Source organism: Ovis aries, chromosome 1 (assembly GCF_016772045.2).
Source record: "Ovis aries strain OAR_USU_Benz2616 breed Rambouillet chromosome 1, ARS-UI_Ramb_v3.0, whole genome shotgun sequence".
In the NCBI taxonomy this organism is placed as follows: Eukaryota; Metazoa; Chordata; class Mammalia; order Artiodactyla; family Bovidae; genus Ovis; species Ovis aries.
The window spans coordinates 269,438,161-269,465,037 of NC_056054.1; the positions used below are offsets into that span (position 1 = coordinate 269,438,161).

At 49.6% G+C, this 26,877-nt stretch overlaps 1 protein-coding gene and 1 non-coding gene across 3 annotated transcripts in view; one reads left to right on the plus strand and one right to left on the minus strand.

The window, feature by feature from the left end:
- Positions 1-26,877, minus strand: part of CLDN14 (claudin 14) — a 128,044-nt gene that overhangs the window by 84,689 nt on the left and 16,478 nt on the right. The gene's annotated exons all lie outside the window — the stretch shown is intronic.
- TRNAS-GGA (transfer RNA serine (anticodon GGA)) lies at positions 26,143-26,215 on the plus strand. The gene has a single exon. It is a non-coding gene; the product is annotated as a tRNA-Ser (tRNA).

Sequence of the window (26,877 nt, forward strand, 5' to 3'; positions counted from 1 at the left end):
AGGTGGTCCAACAAGACACAGGCATCAGAATCAGGATGCGACAGAGCCAAACAAGTCACTTCTATTAAAACCTACTTATCTCCATAGTCTGCATGGACAGATTTATTCCACATATGCAGCCCAGCCTATAGCAAGACATTCATGGCCCTCTGTCTAGAATTGTGGAGATCACTCAAGCCCAAATATGGGCAGTTATAGAAGCAGGAGGAAGCCCCTGTCACCTGGCCACCAGCATTGCTTCCAAGGCTGCTAAAGTTTCAGTTGTGTCCCTTTCATTTGCAGCCCCGCCCTCCATGGGGAGGGTGCTGACCCATGAAATTTTCTGACCCGAGCTTTTAACCACGGATTCAGAGCTGACATCTTACACTGATTCCACTCCGAACTGTCAACCAGAGAGGCTCTGCTGCTAGCCATATCAGTTTAAGGAATGCTGAGAATGAGCTCCGAATTATGCGTTCATCTGTTCAAGAGCATCTGCTCAGTACCTACTATGTGCCAGACACGGTGCCAGATGAGAACATGCCCTTGTGAATAAATCATATGAGGTTCTTGCATTCACGGTATCTAACATCTAGTGGGAAAAAAATCAAGGCTATGATTTTTCCAGTGGTCATGTATGGGTGTGAAAGTTGGACTGTGAAGAAAGCTAAGCGCCAATGAATTGATGCTTTTGAACTGTGGTGTTGGAGAAGACTCTTGAGAGTCCCTTGGACTGCAAGGAGATCCAACCAATCGATTCTAAAGGAGATCAGTCCTGGGTGTTCTTTGGAAGGACTGATGCTAAAGCTGAAACTCCAATACTTTGGCTACCTCATGCGAAGAGTAGACTCATCGGAAAAGACTTTGATGCTGGGAGGGCTTGGGGGCAGGAGGAGAAGGGGACGACAGAGGATGAGATGGTTGGATGGCATCACTGACTCGATGGATGTGAGTCTGAGTGAACTTTGGGAGCTGGTGATGGACAGGGAGACCTGGCGTGCTGCAGTTCACAGGGTGGCAAAGAGTCAGACACGACTGAGCGACTGAACTGAACTGAACTGAAGATCTAGTGACGAACATAAGCCATGAAACAAGCAAACAAATGTGTGTTTATATATATACATAAAAATACATTGTTGTTCAGTTGCTCAGTCGTGTCCAACTCTTTTGAGACCCCACGGACTGCAGCCCTCCAGGCTCCTCTGTCAGTGGGATTTCCCGAGAAAGAATCCTGGAGTGGGTTGCCATTTCTTTCTCCAGGGGATCTTCCTGAGGCAGGGATTGAACCCGCATCTCCTGCACTGCAAACAGATTCTTTACCACTGAGCCACCAGGACCCCTCTGGGTGCTTATACATATACATGAAAATGTATCTGAATACAAATTGATTAGTCCTCCAAAGGAAATACATGGGGTCCAGTTGAATGATGGATTTACCTTTCCCACTGACTTCAGACACTGGGTAGCCTCACCCCCTGAAATCTCGTCCCTTTCTGCCGTGAATGAGGGGGCAGTGGGAGACGGAGCGGGGCAGGTCCAAGAAGGTATCTCTGAGGAAGCGACTTGAAGTCAAGTCCTAGAGGAGGGGCAGGAGGGACTCAGTGCTGGTGAGAGCTGGGGGAGGAGGGTACCAGGTGCAGAAGGCCCATGAGGTGGGCCAGGTTGGGTGGAGGAGAACAACCCAAGATGCACCTGGGGAGATGACATCAGGTCAGACTTTGTAGGTGGTTATAAACAGCTCTGCATTTACTCAAAGTGGATGCCGGGCCATTGAATCATTCAAAGCAGTGGATGGACATGATGTGACTTAGATTTTAAAATGCTATCCTGCGGCAAGTTGACTGCAAGGGGGGGAAAGAGGGTAAGCTATTGCTGTAGTTCAGGTGAGACGTGTTCTAAAGCATGTCCACTAAGACATGGAGTAGCAGAGACGTGGATAGCACTGACCAGCTTTGCTCATGGGCTGCGAAAAAAGGGACACAGGGTGGCTTCTAGATTTCTGGTTCAACCAAATGCTGGGGCCAGTTGAGGACAGAGAGACAACTCAGAGTGAACAAACTGGTGTAAAGAACATAAGCGAACAGTTTAGACAGAGTTTTTCATCTTCTGAAGAATACCTCCTCTCTTGTGGTCAGTCAGTAATCAGTCTGGTACTTGTGAAGGGTTCACTATGCCTCCGGCTCTTCACATTTACCTTGACCATCTACTTACTCAAAGATGATTTGACAGGACATTCATTAAAAGTCGCAGGTACAAAAAAAAAAACCATTGGAAAGGGATGTGCGTGTATGTGCGCATGCGTGTCTGTGTGTAAGTAGAAGACCCAAATAACAAAAGGGTGGAAATAAGGGTGTGTGTGTGCTCAGGAGCTCAATTATGTCTGACTCTTTGTGACCCCCATGGACTGTAGTCTGCCAGGCTCCTCTGTCGATGGAATTTCCGGGGCAAGAATACTGGAATAGGTTGTCATTTCCTATTCCAGAAGAATCTTCCCGACCCAGGGATCAAACCCACATCTGAGTCTTAATTCTAAAAGAAGCTGTAATGCTTGCAAGCACAAAACTTAGCTCTGAGCTTCCCAGAAGCCACAGGAAAAAGGGACATGTGAGTTTTCTGGAAGTGGAAGTGAAGTCACTCAGTTGTGTCCAACTCTTTGCAACCCCGTGGACTGTGGCCTACCAGACTCCTCTGTCCATAGGATTTTCCAGGCAAGAATACTAGAGTGGATTGCCATTTCCTTCTCCAGGGATCTTCCCGACCCAGGGATTGAACCGGGGTCTCCCACACTGTATGCAGATGCTTTACTGTCTGAGCCACCAGGGAAGTCTCGAATTTTGTAGTTATCATTGTCTAATAACAGGAAGCATGTTGGTTTAGGTGGAGAAATAAAGCTATGCTTACTCTCTACTTTGAAAGCATTTTTTATCACAACATAGCTTGTCTAGGGGCCAGTGATCAATATGGCAAAAGGTTTTGTCAATAACAGTTTAATACAAAAGCCTTCTATATAAAACCTAAAAAAGAAGCCCAAATGCCCAGCAGAATGGACCCATAGGAGGTACTGGTCAAGGGCACAGGTCCTAGGTTTTGTTTTTAATAGTCATTGTGATCTTGGTATCCACTGATTTACCTACAGTTGCTTTTGTCTTAGGATGTGGATCTTTTCTGAGCCTCTCTCTGAAGGTGTGTGTATGTGCGTGGACCTTTTGAGAGTTAGTTGTAGACTTTCTAAGACTTTTTAAAGCAAACTTTACTTGGCGTTGCTGGGTCTTGGTTGCTGCCCAAGAAGAAACCAACTAGAAACTTGGTTTCTCTAGTTGTGGCGGGTGGGGGAGACTCTAGTTGCCCTGCAAAGAAAGGCTTCTCTCTGGGGTGGTTTCTCTGGTTGCAGAGCACCCGCTCTAGGGTTCATGGGCTTCAGGAATTGTGGCCAACTGGCGGCTTAGTTGCTTCCAGGCATGTGGAATCTTCCCAGACCAGGGATCGAACAGGTGTACTCTGCACTGGCAGGCAAGTTCTTGAACCACTGGACGGGCCAGAAGTCGCTCTAAGACGTTTTGATGAACCTCCCATGCTCCCAGCCGCCCCCCTCGCCCCCTCCCCGACTCTGGCCAGAAAAATTCTGCCTTGACTTGCTTTGAGAGAGCAAGCATCAGATAACAGTTTCCAAACCTCGTTCGTGTCACCCGGGAAATAAACACGGCTGAACTCCCTTTCTGTTCTCCGCTCAGCTGACGCCCCTGAGACAGCTGGGGAGCCCCCTCTTGCATCACAGCCTTCTTCTCAGGGGACCCTGGGGCCCTGTGAGCTCCGTGGGGCCAGCCTGAACCAGAGTCCGCTCTAAATGTCCTGAGGCTGGGAGAGAGACACCCCCACCCCCACACCCCGGCTGAGTGCCCGCCCCTGCACCCCACCGCGAACTCACCCTTCCCGGGGAGCTTCACCCTGGCTCATGGCCCTGCAGGGGTCTGCAGCTGGGGTCCAGGGCACCCCGTTCCCTCCTGAGAAGCGACCCTGCGTCCCTGGCAGCCCCAGAGCGAGGGCCCCCAGTGGCCTGCGGGTGGCCCTGCACGCGGGCAGCGCGGGATGAATAATTGACTAATGCAGGCGGCGGAGTGGAATTACCACCGCGGTGCGTCCAGGGCAGCCCACGCGCCCGTTGGGCGGCCGGCCGTCGCTGCCGCCGCCTCTGGAACACGGCTGCCTTTCCAAGACGCCCTTGCCAGCTCGGCAAGCGCACGGCCTTTTACTGGGAACACATTTGCATACTGCATTTCAGGGTCAAAGGTGTGCGCATAGCTTGGAGGATTAATGAGCGCAACCTGGCGGGGGGCCGGGGGTGGTGGTGCAAACGCACCCCTCGCCCATCCCGAGGGAGGGCCGAGGGACTGGGGCTGCCCTCTGGGGTGGAGGGAGCCCCAGCTTCCAAACTGAGGCGCTCAGAGAGCCCCCAGCTGCTCCACTAGTCTCTGCCTTTTCTTCATTCATGTTTTTTCCCCCAACAGATAATTCACTGAGCATCTCCTAGGCGCCAGGGGTGCGTTGGGAGTCGGGGAAGGATACAGCCTGGAACCAAACAAGTCGCTGCTTTTTTGGAGCCTGCATTTGGTGGGGAGGGGAGACAGACAGACAGTAAAGAAATAACAGTTGGAGAGCGCGGGGTGGGGAGGGGAAGAGGGCGGGGGAGGGAAAGAGCAATTATCTAGAAAGGGCAAGGAGAGCCATGGGAAGTTATTCAAGAATGCTGAAAAGGTGCTTCTCTCTGGCTATTCTTAGATTCGCAGTCATGTAACAACTATATTATTATTTGCTAATAGGACTTACTACAGTGTAAGTGCTTTAGCATTTTTGCTTTATTTAATTGTCACACAGCCTAATGACACGGATCTCTGTGCCCCTTTACAAAAGAGGAAATTGAGGTAGTGCATCCCAAGGGCACTTAATAACTAGTGGGTGATCAAACCTTGAACCCAGACTGTTGTCTTTAGGGCCCCACTCTGAAACGCTGTGAAGTTTATACATATGTTTCCCACTCCTTCCCAGATGTGTGATAAGCTCATATGCATGAAAGCATTTTGGAAAGTCAAGCCCCCCTCCTCCACATTACATGATATGTCTCTCGTTCTTGTCTGTTTCTGTTGGATTCCTAAAGAGGGCAAGAAAGCACATGATAATTGGGACCTGAATCGCCCAAGGGTCCCCAAGCTGCCAGCAGACAGGGGCAGGGGGTCAGTGTCGCCGATTCTGCCTGCTCTTCGGAGCTGTGGCTGTGATGTTAGCAACCAGGGCACCCAGTGGGTGACACTCGAGAAGACAGCGGTCACACGAGCTCCTGGCTCCTGCCAACTAAGTTTGCATTACAAGGGTGCTGCCTACCAGCCTAGTGGGTGGCAGGTGCCCTCTAGGAACCAGTGGGAGACGAGCAGGACCACAACCCAGGTCAGATCCTTGCCGTGGGTCCCTCTTGCCACCATCCACCCCTATTCAGGAGACGGGCAGCACCAGGGACAATGGCCTTTCCCTGAGTCAGGGGAGCCAGGGAATCAAGTCCCTGAGTCCAGAACCAGGATCAGCCAAGACTCCCAAGCACCGAAACCCATCCACAGGGCAGCTAAGGCTGGATTCTGGGCAGAATCTTAGTCCTCGATGTTAGAACAAAGTACTTCCCTGGTGGCTCAGAGGCTAAGGCATCTGCCTACAATGTGGGAGACCCAGGGTCAATCTCTGGGTCAGGAAGATCCTCTGGAGAAGGAAATGGCAACCCACTCCAGTATTCTTGCCTGAAAAATCCCACGGACGGAGGAGCCTGGTAGGCTATAGTCCATGGGGTTGCAAAGAGTCGGATACGACTGAGCGACTTCATTTCTTTCTTTCTCCCAGGCCCCAGGAAGTCACCCCTGCCCCCACCATCTGACTGATTCCACTGGAGGATTAAGAGGGACTGGGAGTTGCGATTTAGAAAGCGTAACAAATTTGAAGCTGGGAAGAATTTGGACTTTCCTGTGCAATCACTGGGGCTTCCCTGGAGGCTCAGACAGTAAAGAATCTGCCCCCAATGTGGAAGACCCGGGTTCGATCCCCGGGTGGGGAAGATCCCCTGGAGGAGGGCATGGAGACCCACTCCAGTATTCTTGCCTGGGAAATATCATGGAAAGAGGACCCTGGTGGGCTACAGTCCATGGGGTCACAGAGTCCCACACAACTGACCGACTGAGCACCAAGGCCCAAGCATCAACCACAGACAGCCATCCCCGCCCCAGCCCCTCCACCCGGGAGTGCAGTCGCAGACGTCCAATAAGCCAAAACAAAATTTCTCCGGGTTTTATCCAAATATGCCGTGGACTTTGGAATGAACTCTTGCTCCTCCTTCCCTCTGACCTGACTGCAAATCAGCTTTTGATGGGATTGGACAGCTTGCGGAGATGGGCAGTGATCGCATTGAAATATGATGACGGGGGCAAGACTGTAAGGACATCCTCGAAGTAAGACATGTGCGGTGCAGCAGCCATGTGAAAACAATTAGGACAATAAATTTACTAATTGCCAAGAGTAACTTAATAACAAAACCACAATGCTCTCCGCTATTAATCCTGGCTACTGGGGCGGGTGCCAATTGCATTTTGCTTGCTGGAGGGATTATAAATACCGGGCCAGAGACACGGTGTTTGCGGATATCAAGCGAAAAAGCTTGCGTGGCTTTTCATAATTGAAAAGTAAATGACTCTGCAACCTCAAACCCATTCAGGGGGCCCTAGGGGTTTGAGGTATTTCTGAAACCCGTGCAGAGGGAGAAAGGAAGGCGGCAGGCCTGGCCGTGACACACTCTCCTTCTTCAGCACCTTTTGCACTTTCTCCATGAAAACTCCAGCGATGGGAGTTGCTTCAGGTTTTGAAGGCTTGGTAATTGATTTCTAACAAGTGGAGATTCAAATGCCATATTTTAAAGAGGTTTGGAGTCTCAGGGTTGAATGGATAGATTCAAGGTAACAGCTAGATTCAGTGAACCATTCTTGGATTAGGTAAAGAGCCTTCAATCTTTGGGTCCCCAAGTCTTTTGGGGGTTGCTTGTTACCGATGATTCCTCATCAGAAATTAGGTTTTGTTCCTTGGCATCAGGAGTAAGGAGCTTCCCTGGTGGCTCAGATGGTAAAGAATCTGTCTGCAAATGCAGGAGACCCGGGATCAATCCCTGGGTCAGGAAGATACCTTGGAGAAGGAAATGGCAACCCACACCAGTATTCTTGCCTGGAGAATTCTGTGGTCAGAGGAACCTCGAGTACAGCCCATGGTGAAAGTCCATGGACTCGCAAAGAGTTGGACACGACTGAGGCGCTGACACTTTAACTATCACATCAGGAGTAAATGCAGTGTGTTTGGACCAGAGAATGACCCTTACCTCACAGAAGATCAAAGACAACCATCAAATATATCACCTTCAATAACTCAGCAAAATGCAAAGGACTGCAAATTCCCTAAATAGATGGGCTCTTTGACTAGCATTTGTGGCTCAGATGGTAAAGTGTCTGCCTGCAGTGTGGGAGACCTGGGTTCAATCCTTGGATTGGAAAGATCCCCTGGAGAAGGAAATGGCAACCCACTCCAGTACTCCTGCCTGGAAAATCCTATGGATGAAGGAGCCTGGTAGGCTACAGTCCATGTGGTCACAAAGAGTCGGACACGACTGAGCAACCCAGTGACTTGACTTTCACTTTGAGCCTGCGGTTATCTTAAGGTTGCCCAAGTCTTCAAGGGGTTTGGATCATTCAAGCTTCATTATTTTCTCTCTGAAATATTCAGAAAAAGTAGACTGAAGTATTTTAAAAAGTTTTTCCCTAGAGTATCAGTTCAGTTCAGTTGATTTAAAATATTGTGTTAGTTTCTGCTGTACAGCAAAGTGACTCCGTCATACATACTCATGTATCTTCACTGTTTTAGAGTCTTTTCCCATATCGGTCATTAGAGAGAATTGCCAAGAGTTCCTTTTGCTATATAGTAGGTCCTTGTCGGTTATCTATCTTATATATAGCAGTGTGTATAGATCAATTCCCTGTCTCCAAGTTTCCCTGCGTGGTGTCCGTAAGTATGTTTGCTGCATCTGCGACTCTGTTTCTCTTTTGTAAACAGAGCTACTATATGATCCTGCAGCCCCACTCCTGGGCATATGTCTGGAGAAAATCATAATTCAAAAAGATAAATGCATCCCAATGTTCATTGCAGTGCTGTTGACAATAACCAGGACATGGAAGCAATTGAGATATTCATTGATGGAGGAATGGATAAAGAAGACATGGTACATGTATACAATGGAATATTCCTCAGCCGTGAAAAGAACGAAATAATGTCATTTGTAGCCACATGCCTGGATGTGGCGATTGTCATAGTGAGTGAAGTCAGTCAGACAAAGGCAGATATCATACGACAGCATTTACACCTGAAATTGGAAAAAAATAGCACAAAGCGTTTTTATTTTTTAAATGCATTTGCATCTATCTCTATTCTGTATTTGACCATATCTCAAGGGGAAGTTGCGTTTACAAAAGTCGGAGGTTCTGTTGGTACTTCACTGTGATGTTGCTATCACTGCAATGAGAAGGTTAGCATGATAATAACGTGAAGTTTCAGTGTTTGAAAGACCAAGCATGTTTTTGCTGGACCATCCCCAGGAGATGTCTGATGGCTATTGGGAGGCTGAGAGGAGGAGAGGTGAGCGGGGGGCACCTCAAACTCTGTGACATGTCCCACTTCACTGAGGATGATTGGTTTCACCAAGCCCTTAAACCCTGCCTCCAGCTGTAAGATGGGGGGTGAATGGGTGCCTAAATGGATCCCCTGACCAGCTGCCTTCCAGGAAAGTCAGGAGTTATTACCTTGGAACTTACTAAAAGTTTGGAGAAAAATAGTATTTCTGAGGCCATCCAACTTTTAGTTCCTCTTGAAGTTTGCTTTTGGCTTAATTCCAGTCTTTAGAGACCTGTATACATTGTTTTCATTCCTTTCAGAATTACTTTTACTAAATCCCACATGAGTCTCATCTCATTGGCCCACTTCTAAAGCAGTAAGGAAACGAATGCTCAGGTCCCATCCTACAGTCTGATGGAGTGTTTCCAGCGGTGGTCGAGAAAAGCTGCGTGTCTGCTGAGTCTTTGAGTCAGCGCCATTGTCCCCTAACAATTGTTGCTGGTTTGGTTGTTAGCAAGAGTTGTGCTTCTTCTGAACAACTGGTTTATTTGTTTTTTAATCCCTCGACTCTGGAGTTTCTAACTGATCGTGTCACGTCTTGGGGTTGACTGCACGACTTCCAGATTCAAGTGGACGAGCTCTTACTTAGGACATTGTACTTTATGTTCATTTTCTAATTTCTGTCTTTGTCTCCCTTCTTTCCTTAAAATATGCACTTAACCATTTTTATTATGAAAAGTTTCAAACATACAGGAACAGCGAGTGTACTGTAATGAAAGCTCATATATCCATCACCAGGCTTCACTAATTTTCAATTTAGAGTCAGTCTTTAATATCTGATTTTACTCTTATTGGGATTTGGAATCTCTTGTAAATCCCTCAAATCCTAAGTGGAGAGTACTTTCCAAATCATCACAGTACTTCAGTGGTTCTTCTATGGAGGGGATTTTTGTCCCTCCATCCCCCAGCCCGTTCTCCTTCGAGAACATTTAGAAATATCTGGGGACAGTTTTGATTGTCACAACTGGGTGGAGGTCATTGTCACAACTGGGCTGGTGACATCAACATGTAGAGTTGGGGATGAACAGGATGACACCCAAAGCAGAGTGATCCGGCCCTAACTGTCAACAGTACCGAGGGTGAGAAAATTAACCCTAAATGAAAAGTATTTTTCAAGCTAGAATATTCCTAGGAAGTTGAGCTTGAGTGAAGTTGAAAACTGCATTTTCAAGTTGAAAACTGTTCTGTTGATGAGTACCATAGGGTTTGATGGCTTATGGCAAATTCACGGTACATATGCTAGAACACCAGTGAGAAACTGGTTCACAGCAGTTGTGTCTGGGGAGTTGGGGAACTGGGTGGATGGAGAATGGGGCCGGATAAAGATTTGCTTTGTCTTTTTTTTTTTTTTACTTTATTAATAGAACTGTAAGCTTTTTTTTGGGGGGGGGTGGTCATGCCCCAGTTTTTGGGAGCTCAGGAACTGAACCCAGGCCCTAGCAGCGGCCATGTACAGGAGGTGGTGACCAAAACCATCCCCAAGAAAAAGAGATGCAAGAAGGCAAAGTGGTTGTCTGAGAAGGCCTTACAAACAGCTGAGGAAAGAAGACAAAGCAAAAGGCAAAGGAGAAAAGGAAAGATAGACCCATCCGAATGCAGAGTACCAGAGAATAGCAAGGAGAGATAAAAAAGCCTTCTTAAGTGAACAATGCAAAGAAATAGAGGAAAACAATAGAATGGGAAAGACTAGAGATCTCTTCAGGAAAAGTGGAGATACCAAGGGAGCATTTCATGCAAAGATGGGCTCAATAAAAGACAGAACCAGTAAGGACCCAACAGAAGCAGAAGAGATTAAGAAGAGGTGGCAAAAACACACAGCTGCACAAAAAGCTCGTAATGACCTAATGGTGCGGCCACCCACCCGGAGCCAGACATCCCGGAGCCAGACATCCTGGGTGTGAAGCCCAGAGGGCCTCAGGAAGCATCACTACAAGCAGAGCTGGAGGAGCTGATGGAATTCCAGCTGAGCCATCTCAGATCCCCAAAAATGATGCTGTGAAAGTGCTGCACTCAATATGCCAGCAAATGTGGAAAACTCAGCAGTGGCCACAGGACTGGAAAAGGTCAGTTTTCATTCCAGTCCGGAAGAAAGGCAATGCCAAAGAATGCTCAAATGACCATACAATTGCACTCATTTCACATGCTAGCAAGATTATGCTCAAAATCCTTCAAGCTAGGCTTTAGCAGTACCTGAACCAAGAACTTCCAGATGTTCAAGCTGAATTTAGAAAAGGCAGAGGAATCAGAGATCCAATGCCAACATCCATTGGATTATAGAAAAATCAAAGGAATTTTTAAAAAATCTACTTCTGCTTCATTGACTACACTAAAGCCTTTGACTGTGTGGATCACAACAAACTGTGGAAAAGTCTTAAAAAGATGGGACTATCAGATCACCTGACCTGCCTCTTGAGAAACCTATATGCAGGTCTGGAAGCAACAGCTAGAACTAGACATGGAACAACAGACTGGTTCCAAATAGGAAAAGGAGTATGTCAAGGCTGTATATTGTCACCCTGCTTATTTGACTTCTATGCAGAGTACATCATGAGAAACGCTGGGCTGGAGGAAACACAAGCTGGAATCAAGATTGCCGGGAGAAATATCAATCACCTCAGATATGCAGATGACACCACTTTAGTGGCAGAAAGTGAAGAGGAACTAAAGCGCCTCTTGATGAAGGTGAAAAGAGAGTGAAAAACATGACTTAAAACTCAACATCCAAAAAATGAAATCATGGCATCCAGTCCCTCACTTCGTACAAATAGACGGGGAAAAAGTGGGAACAGTGTCGTATTTCATTTTCTTGGGCTCCAAAATCACTGCAGATGGTGACTGTCGCCACAAAATTAAAGGCACTTGCTCCATAGAAGAAAACCTATGACAAACCTAGACAGTCTATTAAAAAGCAGAGACATCACTTTTCCAACAAAGGTGTGTAGGGTCAAATCTATGGTTTTTCCCGTAGTCATGTACAGATATGAGAGTTGGACCTGAAAGAAGGCTGAGTGCCAGAGAAGTGATGCTTTTGAGCTGTGGTGCTGGAGAAGATGCTTGAGAGTTTCTTGGACAGCAAGGAGATCAAACCAGTCCATCCTAAAGGAAATCAATCCTGAACATTCATTGGAAGGACTGATGCTAAAGCTGAAGCTTCAATTCTTTGGCCACCTGATGTGAAGAGCCGACTCATTGGAAAAGACCTGATGCTGGGAAAGGCAAAAGGAGAAGCGGGCAACAGAGGATGAGATGGTTGGATGGCATCACCGACTCAATGGACATGAGCTTGAGCAAAGTCCGGGAGGTGGTGAAGGACCGGGAAGCCTGGCGTGCTGCAGTCCGTGGGGTTGCGGAGAGTCAGGCATGACTTAGTGCCTGAAAGCAAAGCGGCAGTGAAAGCCCTGGGTCCCACCACTCGGCCCCACCCAACCTTTTAAGCTTTTTAAAACATTGAAGTAGAGCTGATTTGCATTTCAGATATAGAGCAAAGTAACTCAGTTATATATACAAGATTCTTTTCCATTATAGGTTATTGGTTTGGTGGTGGTTTAGCTGCTCAGTTGTGCCAGACTCTTCGTGACCCCATGGACTGTAGCCTGCCAGGGTCCTCTCTCCATGGGATTTCCCAGCCAAGAATACTGGAGTGAATTGCGATTTCCTTCTCCAACTGTAGGTTATTACAAGATATTGAATATAGTTCCATGTGCTAGTCCATAGGTCCTTGTTTGTTTGTTTTTTTAATCTCTTTTATATATAACAGTGTGTATGTGCTAATTTCAAATTCCCAATTTATCTCTCCCTTCCGCCTTTCCCCTTCGGTGACTCTGTTTGCTTTCTCTAAGGCTTGCTTTTTCCTGTGTACCTGTTCGTGGTTTTTCTATTTTATACTGTATGTGTGTCTTATTTGAAGTAGTTATGTTTGCATAATGTGGACTACCTGATGGTTTTTAAAGGATCAGAAAACACAAAATTCTTATTTTTAAAAAAAAAAAAAAAAAAACCTGTTAAAATGGTTGTGTAAGGAGACCGGAAGGAACCTTCTGAAAGGGCTTTCCAGGGAACCGTGAGCCTGTCAGACCCCGAGGATAGCTCGGCAGAGGCCCAGGCCATTAAGTGAATCAGAAACACGTGGAAGGGGCGGCCGTCTGGGCCCCGCATGACGGATCAATTGCAGGGGAGTGAAGTTAAACGAGACGGTCCCCATGCCAAGCCTCTGACACTAATGAGCCCTCAACTCAGGGAACGAGTCTCTGGCAGGCAGGGAGAGGTGGTGGTGCCCTGCAGCCTTGCCTGGCAGCAGTGTGGGCAGAGAGCAACCTCGGGGCCCAAAGATGAGTCTCCGCCTCTCCTGGCTCATGGCCACGTGCCCCTGGGGAGTCCCCCTCCCTTGGCCAGATCTTCCAGAGGACATGCCTGCGATGAGCTATAAGTGGTGATGGGAGTGAAGTGAGCTCCTTGCTCCTTTCAAAGAGAGCAGCTCTCCAGCAGTTTCAGCGAGTAGCTGTGCTGGGGCAGGGTGGGGTGGGGGGGATTGCAGGCCCTCCCACCTCTCCATCCTCCTCTTCCTCCAGGCTCCTTCCTTCTCAGCTCCAGTTCCTAAGGCCTGTGTGGGTCCCTCATATTGGGCAAGCTCCATTCCACCGAGAGGCCTTCGCACATGCTGTTCCTTCTCCCAGACACACTGTTCCTGTCCCTACCCCAGTGAATATCTACTCATGTTCACCTCCTCCAGGAAGCCCTCCTTGACTCCCCTAGCAGGTCAGATCCCCTTCTTATAGGATGTCCAGTCTCTCTCTCTCAGCACTTGGAGAGATGCGTCTTCAGACGGTTTGTGCAATTATGTGGTAGATGTCTGTCTCCTGGCTTGTCTCTAAGCTCCGTGGAGGCAGAGTCTGGGTCTGAATCCCAGCTCAGCACCTGGCACATGCTTGGGGCTCAAGTACCTGTTCACCAAGTGACCCAGTGAGTAACAGAAATGGCGTTGCCCCAGAGGCGTGACCACCAAGAACTTGTCAAGCCACTCCTGGAAGAGCAGGTAAGCTTGGAGGTGCCTCCAAGCTGTGGGAGAGGGGGACTCTTGTGTCCTGGAGTCTCCTGTGACTTCACTAGGGGTGGGGGCCTGGGCGTGGCGAGGCCCAGTCTCTGTCAGAGAGCACACCTGGATTGTTGCCCTGATCACAAGCCAGTGTCTTCTGTTTGTCTTCTTTCCCACCTGGTGCTGATGGAGTGGGGCCTCGTGATGCTCGAGGGGTGAGTTAGTGACCCTCTCAGGTTGGTCCATAGATAGGGGAGCCCAGGACAGGAAGAGCTAAGAGATTCTTCAGGATGACCCAGGGGAAATGAAGGACCCCCTTTCTAGCTGACCCTTGGAGAAGGGCAAAGTGGTTCTGCCCTTCCTGGCTATGGTGACCCCAGATTGTGTTGAATACCACTTCTCTGTGTTCCTATGATGCGCTGGGCATATTCTAGTTGCTTAGCAACGGTGATAGTGACCTTTATGTCTGGTGCCCAGATAGGTTGTGAGCCCTTGAGAATCAGACTGTGGGTTTTTTTTTTCTCCTTCCTTTCAGTCCTCAAATCATGCACAACATCTTGGTGATCCAGGAGCTCCGTAAATGTCTACAGGATGGGCTTCTCACATGATCACATGTCATCATGCCTAGAGGGTCAATTTTTGGTGACTTTTTAGAAAGAAACTTGTCCATCCTGCCACCATTTCTATCAGCAGAAGAAGGGAAGACTGAAAGAAAGAGGGTTTACTTGAAGCAAGGCTATTCTATTCCTTCAGGTGTTCATTAAACACACACACACACACGTATGCACACGCTCTCAGCTACCAAGAATTCTTGTTGAGGCCAGGAGTGGTAGATGTGTAAGAAAATGCTGTAAAGTGAGAAAGATGTATTTGGTGTTGAAAAGTGAATTGATGAGGAGAAGTAACGTGTGGGTTCCCAGGGTAAGATGAACCACCCGGGGGACACAGAGACCCCCTGACAGGTGTGCGGGCCTCCCTAGGAGACCCCCGCAGAGGCCCTGGAGGACATTCTGCCATCACCCGCTTCCAACAGAGATCCTCTGGCCTGTTCCCAGAGGAGAAGGGCAGGCAGACAGGAATCGCGTCTGGGGGTTTTACCAGATGCAGGCTGGACAGAGGTCAGAGAGACTGTCTTCAGAGATTCTGGTCAACCGCGCAGCTGTTTTTAAGTGTGGACTCTAGGCTCCTGTGGCAGTTGGAGGAGGTCACCTGTGCCAGGTAAGGATGCAGAAGCCAAGGATGAACTCGAATCAGAGAACTTCCTCTCCTCCTTCAGGTCATCACTCAAGTGTCACCTCGGGGACCCATCTGTTGGCCAGCTTCCCACAGCCTCACCGCACACACAGTCCCTCCCTGCCATGTCTAATTGTTCCCCTGCACACTAATGCCCCCCACCCCGACAAAGCCCAAGTCGCTAATTTTCTCACAACTCCCTCCCTCCAGAACTGTACTGTGAGACCCTAACCTGCACTGCTCGTGGCTCTGTCTCCAGCATCCAGAACATTGCTGGGCAGGTGTGAACGCGTTGTCTATGGAATGACCAAGAGAATAAATGAAGTCTACCTTAATAACGACGATCCTGTATTCTCATTCACTTTAAAAAATTGCCTTCCTAGGTGCCCCCAAAGCACTAGGCGGTCCCAACTTATATTTAAATTTTAGCAACTTAAAGTGCCTTTCTTTTGAGAATATATTGAATGTTTTTACAAGTGATACCAAGACAGCTGGGGGGCTTGGCCATCATCATAGCAACAACAACAGTTTAATACCTGTTACTGAGAACCTAGATAGCATGTTGAAAAGCAGAGACATTACTTTGCCAACAAAGATCCGTCTAGTCAAGGCTATGGTTTTTCCAGTGGTCATGTATGGATGTGAGAGTTGGACTCTGAAGAAAGCTGAGCGTCAAAGAATTGATGCTTTTGAACTGTGGTGTTGGAGAAGACTCTTGAGAGTCCCTTGGACTGCAAGGAGATCAAATAAGTCAGTCCTAAAGGAAATCAGTTCTGAATATTCATTGGAAGGACTGGTGCTGAAGCTGAAACTCCAGTACTTTGGCCACCTCGTGCGAAGAGTTGACTCATTGGAAAAGACACTGATGCTGGGAGAGATTGGGGGCAGGAGAAAAAGGCGACAACAGAGGATGAGATGTCTAGATCGCATTACCGACTCGATGGACATGAGTTTGAGTGAACTCTGGGAGTTGGTGATGGACAGAGAGGCCTGGTGTGCTGCGATTCATGGGGTCACAAAGAGTTGGACATGACTGAGCGACTGAACTGAACTGAGACCTAAAATGTTGAATAACCTCTTCACTGGTGTAGATCCTCCGTAAACTTCATTTTCTAGCCAGTCTATGCCAAATCACTTCAGGACGAACTTTTAGCAATTACAAGCTGAAGGAAAATTTGAGGTGCCCTAGAGTGGAGATACCAAGGGAACATTTCATGCAAAGATGGGCTCGATAAAGGACAGAAATGGTATGGACCTAACAGAAGCAGAAGATATTAAGAAGAGGTGGCAAGAATACACAGAAGAACTGTATAAAAAAGAGCTTCATGACCCAGATAATCATGATGGTGTGATCACTCACCTAGAGCCAGACATTCTGGAATGTGAAGTCAAGTGGGCCTTAGAAAGCATCACTACGAGCAAAGCTAGGGAGGTGATGGAATTCCAGTGGAGCTGTTTCAAATCCTGAAAGATGATGCTGTGAAAGTGCTGCACTCAGTATGCCAGCAAATTTGGAAAACTCAGCAGTGGCCACAGGGCTGGAAAAGATCAGTTATCATTCCAATCCCAAAGAAAGGCAATGCCAAAGAATGCTCAAACTACCGCACAGTTGCACTCATCTCACACGCTAGCAGAGTAATGCTCAAAATTCTCCAAGCCAGGCTTCAGCAATACGTGAATCGTGAACTTCCAGATGTTCAAGCTGGTTTTAGAAAAGGCAGAGGAACCAGAGATCCAATTGCCAACATCTTCTGGATCATGGAAGAAGCAAGAGAGTTCCAGAAAAACATCTATTTCTGCTTGATTGACTATGCCAAAGCCTTTGACTGTGTGGATCACAATAAACTGTGGAAAAGTCTTCAAGAGATGGGAATACCAGACCACCTGACCTGCCTCTTGAGAAACCTATATGCAGGTCTGGAAGCAACAGTTAGAACTGGACATGGAACAACAGACTGGTTCCAAATAGGAAAAGGAGTATGTCAAAGCTGTATGTTGTCACCCTGTTTACTTAACTTCTATGCAGGGTACATCATGAGAAATGCTGGGCTGGAAGAAGCACAGGCTGGAATCAAGATTGCCAGGAGAAATATCAATAACCTCAGATATGCAGATGACACCACCCTTATAGCAGAAAGTGAAGAGGAACTAAAAAGCCTCTTGATGAAAGTGAAACAGGAGAGTGAAAAAGTTGGCTTAAAGCTCAGCATTCAGAAAACGAAGATCATGGCATCTGGTCCCATCACTTCATAGGAAATAGATGGGGAAACAGTGGAAACAGTGAGAGACTTTATCTTTTGGGTCTCCAAAATCAATGTAGATGGTGATTGCAGCCATGAAATTAAAAGACGCTTACTCCTTGGAAGAAAAGTTATGACCAACCTAGATAGCATATTCAAAAGCAGAGACATTACTTTGCCAACAAAGATCCGTCTAGTCAAGGCTATGATTTTTCCAGTGGTCATGTGTGGATGTGAAAGTTGGACTGTGAAGAAAGCTGAGCGTCAAAGAATTGATGCTTTTGAACTGTGGTGTTGGAGAAGACTCTTGAGAGTCCCTTGGACTGCAAGGAGATCCAACCAGTCCATTCTAAAGGAGATCAGTCCTGGGTGTTCTTTGGAAGGACTGATGCTAAAGCTGAAACTCCAATACTTTGGCCACCTCATGCGAAGAGTTGACTCATTGGGAAAGACTCTGATGCTGGGAGGGATTGGGCACAGGAGGAGAAGGGGACAACAGAGGATGAGATGGCTGGATGGCATCACCAACTCGATGGACATGAGTTTGGGTGAACTCCGGGAGATGGTGATGGACAGGGAGGCCTGGCGTGCTGCGATTCATGAGGTCGCAAAGAGACATGACTGAGCGACTGAACTGAACTGAAAGTGAGTGGTTTGCTGAGAGTCATCCTGTCAAGAGAGATCTAGGTGGGTGGCCAGACTTTCTCTTGGCTGGCGTTTCTCACATGGTATCTGAGGAATTGGGTTCTTGGCATTTGGTGCCCATTCCTCATCCATTTCCACCTTTACACACAGCTGGCCGCATTTCCCCATCTCGTCCCCACCTAGGGCCCCGGACCATCGGCCACCACTTCCCTGGTCCTTCCTGACTCCATCCTACCAGCCTTGGTCCTCACCGCTGGCCCTCTCTGTTCCTAGTGACCTGTCTGCTCTCTCTCTGTGTCTTCCTTATGCCATCAGTGGCCCCTGTGCTAAGTGAGATGGGTGTACCCCCAGCATCACTCCCTAAGGAGACCATGGAGGGCTGGGCAGGGACCCCTGTGATGAGAAAACAGCTTCTCTGAGTTGCTCCCTGCACGTTTCACAGCATGCCAGCTTACCCCGAGACTGGACATTTAGATCAGGACCTGAGGTTAGAAGTCTCACCCCCCCATTCCCTCTCACGTTGCTTTTCCCAGGGCACCTTTTAAAATAACCACCTAGGGAAGCAGCCTGATGCTCTGTGATGACTTATGGGGTGGGATGGAAGAGGGGAGGTGGGACGGAGGCTCAGAGAGGATATATGTGTACTTATAGCTTATTCACTTAATTGTGCAGCAGAGACTCACACAGCATTGTAAAGCAATTATACTTCAATAAAAATGCATAATCACCAAAAAATAAATAATCAACATGAAAAAATTAAGATCGTGCCAATGTGGTCCCATCACTTCATGGCAAACAGAAGGGGAAAAAGTAGAAGCAGTGACAAATTTTCTTTCCTTGGGCTCCACAATCACTCTGGACAGTGACTGTAGCCATAAAATTGTAAGATGCTTGCTTCTTGGAAGGAAACCTATGATGAACCTAGACAACATATTAAAAAGCAAAGACATCACTTTGCCGACAAAGGTCCATGTAGCCAACGCTATGGTTTTTGCAGTAGTCTTGTATGGATGTGAGAGTTGGACCACACAGAAGACTGAGTGCTGAAGAATTTATACTTTTTGAATTGCAGTGCTGGAGAAGACTCTCAAGAGTCCCTTGGACAGCAAGGAGATCCAACCAGTCTATCCTAAAGGAAATCACCCCTGAATATTCATTGGAAGGACTTATGCTCCAGCTCTTTGGCCACCTGATGCAAAGAACTGACTCATTGGAAAAGACCCTGATGCTGGGAAAGATTGAAGGCAGGAAGAGAAGGGGACGACGAGGATGAGATGGTTGGATGGCATCACCGACTCAATGCGCATGAGTTTGGTTAAACTTCGGGAGCTGATGATGGACAGGGAGGCCTGGCGTGCTGCAGTCCATGAGGCTGCAAAGAGTTAGACACAACTTAGCCACTGAACAACAACAAAAATAAGCAAATAGAAGTAACTGCTTAGGACTCAGCCTGAGAAAACTGGACAACCTCCACCCCAAGCTCCTGAGAGGTCATCGGTGCCTGCAGTCCGTCCCCCGCCCGCCGTGACCTGGGAGGGACGATGGCCCTTCCTGTGGCTCTCTGCGCTCCTCCTTTGCTGGGGTCTGTAAGTGACAAGTCTTGTAACTTTACTTCCTCTGTGTGACTGCACTGCAACTACACCTTGAATCTAAATGACCCGGTGTCTTCACCTCCCCAGGGCTGAGCTCGGATGCTGCGGACGCTGGGCGGGTGGCTTGGGTGTCCTCAGTCAGCAGGTCATCATCTGCATGTTCTCAACTTAGTATACCAGCTCTGGCCTCCCAGCTCCAGCCCCCAGTGTTCACGTCCACTCAGAGCCCCAGAATGTGACCTTCTTTGAAAATTAGTATCTTTGCAGATACACTTCATTATGACGAAGTCACACCAGATTCGGATGGGCCTCTAATCCCATGGGACTGATGTCCTTAGGAGAGGGCTGTATAGAGATGCAGGGAGACACAGGCACACAGAGGGAAGAAAGGCCACGGGAAGACGGGGGCAGAGATGGGAGCAATGCATTGGCAGGCCAAAGCCGAGGGTCACGGCAGCCCCCAGGAGCTCCTGGAGAGGCTGGATTCCCCATCACAGCCTCCAGAAGCAACCAACCCTGCTGACACTGTGATCTCAGATCTCCAGCTTCCAGATCCGTCAGACAGTAACTTTGCGCGATTTAAACCACCTGTTCTGTCCTACTTGTTTGCAGCGGCCCCTGGAAACTGACACAGAGAGCTGATGGCCTGGCCAGACCCCCCACCGCCGCCCCCCTGGACTTTCCTGCCAGGAGGAGGATGTGGGCCTCAGGGAGACGTCCAGGCAGACACACTGTTTACCCTCAGACAGGCTTTGTCCCCTGAGGCTCATCCTCCCGAGAACTGACCCACGGAACTCTGACCCTGCCCTCCTTTACCCTTAGCGCTCCTTCTAAGGGTCCACTTTTCTCATCTGATTTCCCTCTGTGGCCCACAGGCTGGCTCCGGGCTCTGAGCAGGGTGCCTGGCACGGGATGGAACACCACAAATAAGCTCTTGGACTATAGCTATGCGTTACAGGGAGGAGATGGTCAGAGCCGTCAAGAAAGCTACTCTTCTGATCTGGGTCTGCGACACAACCTAGGTTGCAGGGTGGGGGGTACCCCTGAGCCAGTTTTGTGGTAAGTGGCTCTCCTGGAGACCCAGGATGGGCCAGGTGGGACCACACCCCGGGGGGACACACAGTCTCATGAAAAGAGCAGACTCCCCCGTGCTGTTGGAGATCACTGAAACAGACAGCAGCTCCCGTCAACCACCAGGCCTGTGCTGTGGACCTGCTGCTGCTAAGTCACTTCAGTCGTGTCCCACTCTGTGCGACCCCATAGACGGCAGCCCACCAGGCTCCCCCATCCCTGGGATTCTCCAGGCAAGAACACTGGAGTGGGTTGACATTTCCTTCTCCGATGCATGAAAGTGAAAAGTGAAAGTGAAGTTGCTCAGTCGTGTCTGACTTCTTGACCCCACGGACTGCAGCCTACCAGGCTCCTCCATCCATGGGATTTTCCAGGCAAGAGTACTGGAGTGGGTTGCCGTTGCCTTCTCCGCTGTTGACCTAGATGAACGTTGAGCCTAATCCCGCCTTCCTGGCCTCAGACAAGCCGTCCTTCTTGGCTGCTACCTTCAGCATTGTTAGAGGACTGTTGGGGGTGGGGGGGCGGGGCGAGGAGATGGGGGAGAAGGGAAGGAGGTGGTCTCGTGTGAGATTTCTACAGTTTGCTCACAGTGAAAAATGGGAGAAGTGATAAAGTTACCACATGCGCCAGTCATCCACCCTGAAACATTTGCAAATGATTACGTTCCTGGGAGTTGGCACTGAGTCATGAGGGATTCTGGGAAGTGGCCTGCTGGCATGAGCCAAAATGCGGGGAAATGAGAAGGTACCTCTGAAACACGCTCAGAAGGAAAATCACTCCAAGTCATAAAAAAGATACAGAGACTTGTAGTTGCCTTTCTGAGCACCAAAGCATCCAGTGTTACCTTAATAATAATAAAAATTGGAATGACTTTGGCAAGGGTCTCATTTGAAAAGATCCTATGCTGGGAAAGATTGAAGGCAGGAGGAGAAGTGGAGGACAGAGGGTGAGATGGCTGGATGGCATCACTGACTCGATGGACATGAGTTTGAGTAAACTCCAGGAGCTGGTGGTGGACAGGGAGGCCTGGCGTGCTGCAGTCCATGGGGTCACAAAAGTCGGACACGAATGACTAACTGAACTGAACTGGCAAGTGTAAAGATGCAGGCATGCTAGCAGCCTCAGATGGACTTTCTGAATCCCTATCATCGTTGAGAGAGGTCCCACGGGGGAAAGGGAGCTGACGGTACGTCGACCCGGTATGTGGGCACCTGGGGCTCTGGGTCGCGTCCGCGGCCACACCCAGTTGACCTGCTGCAGAACCCAGCCTCCTGAAAGGGTCACAAATTATATCTGCTGGAAATCAATGGCCCAGCGGCCCTTCCTCTGTGCTTCTAGAAATGGCCATGATCAAATTGAATGAAGACTCACGCCTAAGCCAAAAAAAAATCAATCCTACTTTTGGCCGAACTAGTCTTTATTGACTTAGAGAGTAAATTCGAATCACAGAAGGAGACAGAAACAAAGTTCCTTTCTGGCCCAGAAAGGCTCCCTGCGTCTCCTGGAGTGCCTGTCCCGGGGTGCCTGCCATCCTGGGAGCAGCTCCCTGAAGCCGTGGTCTTTGCCCTGGAAGGCAGCCTTCTTGCTCCCCGTCTCCACTCGGAGCTGGACCGCCTCCTGCTGTGGGGGCTTCTGACTGGTTCTGGGACTGATGCTGTTCCCGGGGCCTGTCCTTTTTACCTCCTGGGCTTTGGGGAGCGGAAGCCCACCTGTCTGGTCTCATCTCTAAGCAGAATCGCTAGGTTGTCTCACTGCCCCGGGGCTGGTTGACACAAGACACACCAAGCCTGGCCAGGGCCCATGGACCAGCGGGAGCTCTTCCCCCGTTGGCCGGATGGGCAAGTGCTCTGCTGTGTTGAGAGAGAGGCGTTGCATCCTCTCAAGTTCATGCGGTGGAGAGGGCCCCCTTCCAGCTGACCTGTGGGGGACTGGCAGCACCCGCTGTGGTCTCACATCTTCCTTCCCCAGCCTCCTGCTTTCCTGAAGACACTCAGGGGTGACAGAAAGCCGAGGGTGAAAATGCCAAGGGGCTGTGTTCCAACATGATGCAGGCTGGCAGCTCCTGCGAGGCGGGGTCCCCTCCAGTGGGACAGACGCCCCGCGGGTCTGCAGCTTAGCCCCTGCTCTTGGGCACATGCAGGGGGCATCTTCCAGCGCTTTTCTGCTTGGAAGCACCCCCAGGGCTAACACTGGGGGAACAGCATCCCAGAGCCTCTTCTCCTCATTCCTGTACCACCTTCCCCAGAATCCTGGTGACGCCTTAGGGGAAGCCAGGCTTGGGACAACTGTGAGTGATGACGCCCCTTCCCTTGCAGTCAGTCAACCTCCCCCCACCACGGGGCAGGGGGACACGCTGGTCTCACTGGCCAACCCCTGCAGGACCCGGCTACTGCCAATAGCACTTGGAGGAATGTATTCTTACCCCCGTCCTATTAAGGCTATTGTGTCTGAAAGAAGTGAGGAAACGTGGCCAGACACACCTTTTCTGCCAAAGCCCTCCTGGCTCCAAATCTGAAACCACCTGTCCCTCCTCCTTCAGTAAAGACTAGCCTCCCTTTGGCGAAGACTGATTGCTTCCGGGGCAGGCCTGGTCCCTGCACTCCCGCCACACACACCCTGCCTCCCAAAGCCAACATGGGCAGGTAGAACGGCAATGCAGGGTCAGAGGTGCCTTGGGCTCCCCTGGTGGCTCAGACGGTAAAGACTTTGCGTGCAGTGCCAAAGACCTGGGTTCGATCCCTCGGTTGGGAATATTCCCCTGGAGGGGGGCATGTCTACCCACTCCAGTGTTCTTGCCTGGAGATTCCCATGGACAGAGGAGCCTGGAGGGCTGCAGTCCATGGGACTGCAGAGTCGGACCTGACTGAGGGACTAACACCGGGGCAAAGAGGGGTGTGGCTAAAGGGTCACCGTAATAACATTAGGAGAAACGGCTGTGTAGAGTAAGTGCTTGGTGTGACCTGGGCCTGCCCGGTTCTGAGTGTTCCACTCACGTATTTCTCACAACATTCACAGGAGACGGATTTCGACATCCTTACTATTCCACACATGGGGCAAGTGAAGCACAGAGAGGTCAAGAAACTTGCCTGAAGTCACACAGCTGAGCCCTGAGGTGACAGCCAGCCTTCCGGGCTTTCACTTGCCGAACTGCGGTGTTTCCAGCAGGACAGGCAGAGGATGTCTGGCTGCCTCAACTATCTATTAAGTTCCTTGAGGGCAGCAGAGCTGCTTTCCCTCACAGGATCTCTTTTCATTGAGGAAGCACTTAATAAATCCTGATTATATCCTGCCCCGGCCTTCACATGACTGAGGGGCCTGCCTCCCCCAGCGTTGTTGCTGTTCCGTTGCTCAGTCATGTCCTACTGTTTGGGACCCCATGGACTGCAGCACGCCAGGCCTCCCTGTCCTTCACCACCTCCAGGCCCCCATAACCTCCTCTGATTGGGAACCTCCCCCACGTCACAGACACAAATGCCTTCCCCAAGCTCCTCAATGGGTACAGGATTGTTTCCGTGTTTGGTGGGCATCACAGCTCACTGTGGGTGCCTTGAGAGCAAAGGTCAGCCTCTCTTACCTCCCGTGGGGTTCCCCGAGCCAGCCAGGGGCCTGGCAGGCCACGAACCATCAGCGGACATTGGTCAAGTGAATGAAGGAACCTCTCCAGCTTTGCCCGACTCTGCAGTTCTTACAGGATCGCTTTTCTAGAACACCCACCCCAACTCCACCTAACGGAGAGAAGGCTGCTTTCCTAGCGTTTGGAATATATTAGGAGGGGGTTCAAATAAATTGCCAAGACACAACAGGCTCAAACCACTGTGGCTTTGCCAGAAATCACTGGAGAATTCAAGCCAGAGGAGGGGGGTGGGACCCATGATCCTCTGGAGCACCGCTCACAGGATTCTGTCAAGGGGAGTGGGCTCGGGGCTCCCCCAGCCCAGCCTGGGATGGGGGCGGGGGGTTGCACTCTTGGGCTTCCAAACAGAACTTATCAACGATTTAGTCTCATTAAGTTGTAAGAAAACAGGCAACGTGTTCCAAGGTCGTAAGTTTTCTCCAGCGTTCAAACGTTTCCAATGTTTTGTAAAACCAGAGCAGGGCGGGAGCCCGCTGGGGCTGGCTTGGGGTGATAGATATATGTGCAGTTTGTAAGGAACTTTTCCAGCCGCCTTCAAAGCCAGCTCATTACCATTCCATGGGCTCCAGGCGGTTTCTCTTAGTCCCCGAGCGAAGGCTACTCAGAGGGTGTGTGTGACAATCTCCAAAGACCTCGAGGGCCCTCCTGGCATTTTCAGCTTTAACAGAAGCTTCTGGGGCTGCCAGTGTGGACACACGCAGCCAGGTTTCCCTTGCTTTTCTGCAGGTTGGGGTGTGTGTCACCCCAGGCGTGTGTCACTCACAGATCACTTTGCACAGCAGATCTGAGGTTGGCGGCCCTGCCCTAGGACAAGAAATTCAAAGAAATTTCTCTTTGATCATGTCCTATCCCTCGTCTCTAGATTCATCCCCCAGAGAGGTTGTTCCGCAAACGTCAACCTCACGTCGCCGAGCTCCTCCAGGGGCACGTTGCAGGGCTTTGAGCTGCCCGATCAATGGAGAATAATCTCATTACTTCACTTCCTGATGCTGTGCGGCTGCCTGGTTTATCAGCTGGCAGGTGTGGGCGGCTTTCCTCGGGGAACCCTCTCATCCTCTACTTTGCAGCTCTCAGAGCGAAGGGGCTCAGTGATTGCTTCTCTGGAGTCCTCAATTGTCAAAGTATGTTCTCCAGGATATTCTAATTAAAACAGCCTACATTCCAGGTAGGAAAATCTTCCCTTTGAGTCAGACTCACCTCCCAGGTCATCAGAGGCGAAGTCTACACAGCCACAGAGAAGCAGCGAGGGTGCTTGTGGTCCTGGGCAAACCGTGAGCCCTGCAGTCTGCTCCACCCGATCCCTTTGCTTGAGGTCTCATGGTCATCAGACGACAGAGTGATCAGCTTTTGAGTCCAGCTGTCTGGGTTGGAAGTCTAGCTCTGTCCTTTCCGGGTGTGAGATGTTTGGCAAATTCCAACTTAAGTCTCTGTGGGCTCTTCCTTCCATGTGGAGAGGTGCTGGACTCAGAAGGTGGCTGTTTGCATGAAGCCAAATGACCATCCCCAGGTGGCATTCATGGTAAAGAAACTGCCTGCCAATGCAGGAGACATAAGAGACACAGGTTCGATCCCTGGGTCAGGAAGATCCCCTGGAGGAGGGCATGGCAACCCACTCCAGTATTCTTGCCTGGAGAATCCCATGGACAGAGGAGCCTGGTGGGCTACAGTCCATGGGGTAGCAAAGAGTTGGACCTGATTGAAGTGACTTAGCATGTAAATGACCAAAGAAAAGCACTTAAAACTACATCATGTGATGAGAGATACCGGTTACTAAGAATCCTCTTTACCCAGCATCCTCCTGAAAAAAAGGCTCAGTAAATGTAGGCCCTTTGGCTTACACAGATTTTTGCCAAACATCATCTTTGTTTCCAGTTGATTTTCAGTTGAAGAGACTCTTCTTCTGTGCTTATGTGCAATCTTTCCCTCACCTCTGGGATAATTAAGTTAATTATCCCCCGTGTACTATTTGTATCAGCCTCCCTGGTGGCTCAGAGGTTAAAGCGTCTGCCTGGAATGCAGGAGACCCGGGTTCGATCCCTGAGTCAGGAAGATCCCCTGGAGAAGGAAATGGCAACCCACTCCAGTACTCTTGCTTGGAGAATCCCACTGGGGAGGAGCCTGGTGGGCTACAGTCCATGGGGTCGCAAAGAGTCAAATACGACTAAACCACAGCAACGGTACCACTTGTAAGTGTTTGGGGAGGTCACACTTTAAGGGAATTTTACGGTGGGTAGATCTATCTGAAAGTGGAGCATTCTTGACATTCAAGAGTATTGCTCTGGAGCAGATAGCTCTGATAAAAGGTGGAGTTCTCTGTAAGCGCTCTATCTTCAGACATTTGTCTTTAAGGTGATCCCCACTGATAAGTCCAAGACCGTGATCATGGTACCCTGGGACGTAAGCTTTCTGAACCCAGAACTTGGTTTGATCTGTGAAACTGTACTTTGCTGGGACACCAGATTATACTCGGACCCTCTCCTTCAACTGGACTGGTTCTCATGTCGTCAAAGCCAAACTTGGCAGCCTGTCTGTCTCAGAGCCTCACACTGTTACCTCTTAGGATGTACCCCTTGGGGGACTGACGAACCCTGGGGGTAGGGAGTGCTCTGAGCCACTCTGCAGCTGTGTTCCGTGAAGGCGCCACGTGTCCTGGGGCCAAAAGGAAGCCCCGAGAGATGCAATGGGGGTGAAAATGGGAAGATATTCATTCTC